This window comes from Aplidium turbinatum, chromosome 15, assembly GCF_918807975.1.
Source record: "Aplidium turbinatum chromosome 15, kaAplTurb1.1, whole genome shotgun sequence".
In the NCBI taxonomy this organism is placed as follows: domain Eukaryota; kingdom Metazoa; phylum Chordata; class Ascidiacea; order Aplousobranchia; family Polyclinidae; genus Aplidium; species Aplidium turbinatum.
Window position 1 is genome coordinate 5,493,956 of NC_137486.1, and position 1,873 is coordinate 5,495,828.

The window sequence follows — 1,873 nt, forward strand, 5'->3', positions numbered from 1 at the left end:
CTTCATTTGACCTATTGACTATTGTGATGCCCGCGCTTTGACCAAGGTTGGCCATGCGAAGCAAGCTGGTGCATAAAACGTCTGAACAGCATTGGCATTTACATTTGCCAAACGTCTCTGTAGGCTACCTAATCTTCGCTCATCACCAAAACTTTATTGTTGAACCTAGCTAATCCCTGGGCGAAAGAACAGCAGCAACACGGATTTATAAGCAACACTACTCCCTTTGTGACAAAGCAAAGTAACAGCCGAGCTTTGTATATTTTCACATTTGTTAGAAACAAGCCACATCAAATCGTTTTGATAGATGGAGATTCATTGCACATCAGCAGCTTTTTCTTGCGTATCTTTATCATTCTGAATTCCTGCGAATGAAACAAAAATATTTAATTCAAGAGGGCTGTTTGGCAACAGTGTAGGATTTTGATCAGTTGTCGTCCAGGATAATACGAAGTTGATTGACAATCTGCAATATCAATGTAATATCCAAGGTAATATCCCTCTCTCCAACGTGCGTGACAAAAAACTTATCATTCGATTCTGCGCCACGCAGAGCGATAATCAAGTTCCAATACATTCTAATTGCGTGTACAGTAGTTATTCAACAGCTAAAGCAACACATTTGCAGTTGTCTTTCAAACATATAACAAGCTCACCAAAAGTTAGTTTTTGCCGTTTTCGGCCACCTTGCCTGTCCTTCCAATTTCGAAATCACTCTGAAACTCTTCATCCATTTGCTGCACGGCAGCAGCTTTGTCGTGCGCCATCACCATGTCTAATCATGAAAGTAAAAAAAGAAGTGTTAAATCAGTATACTGTATAAATGCCGACATAGCCTACTAACCATCATGTTCGTTGTTCACATCAATGCGAGTACACCACTAAAACATTTTCATACATTACTCAATACTCTTCACAATTACATCATACATTAATCAAAAGAGCAAAATGGCATAGTTATGACATAATCATTTAGTCGTAGTAGAAACATTTATCCGTACTCACTGTTCCGGCGGGTCGATTGCCCTCTTGATTAGAATTGAAATTGTGATGAATTTTGTAACTTGGCTGGTTGAATTAAGCAACGTTGAATTTGCGTTCTTTCACTGTTATACGTGACGTGGCCCGCCTTCTGACCAAGACGTTTAATTTCTGATTGTCGCATTTGCCGCGTGCCGGGAGCCGTGGTTTCTGGAGAGTATTTGCCATTGTGTTGAGTTTCATTTCATTATCGAAAAAAGCAAGCTAGAGAAATGAATGTGTACCACGGATTTAAGTTGTCGTGTTAAAGCCATTGTAAGTTTATACAAAATCAAGTTTTTATCCCAACTCGCTAACTCAATAAATCAAAAAACAACAAGAAACAATTGCAAGTATGATTGAGGCAGACCGAGGAGGGATTGTAGGTAGGCAGTGAGCACCTACTCTTGTAACCACTCACCAAGAACAACCTTTTTCAGATTCTTTTTTAAACAATCAAACGAGTGCTTAGACTTCACGATGTTTTTTTTTCTTTCTTTGTTCTCGACATGACTTGAACTGTGTTGTGTTCGATAATAATAGTTGGAATAAGTCCACTGATACAATCGCTTGCATTTTTGCCAACAACTTGACTTAAATTTGCCACCTGCAAAATGTAAATCGAATGTAATGACAGGGGTTTCATCCGTCATATTAAAAAGCTTTAACACTTGTTACAGAAATTTTCGACTGTTACAAATGACAGCCAACGTTTAAAGTTTTATTTGGGATTTCAGTCGTCTGTTGTGTTGCGTATGTAGGTCGCAGTGTAGGCTACTGTAGGCTATGTTGTCGCAATGGGCGCAAAATAAAACATGTTATTATTATTATTATTCAGTTGACGGCAATGAAA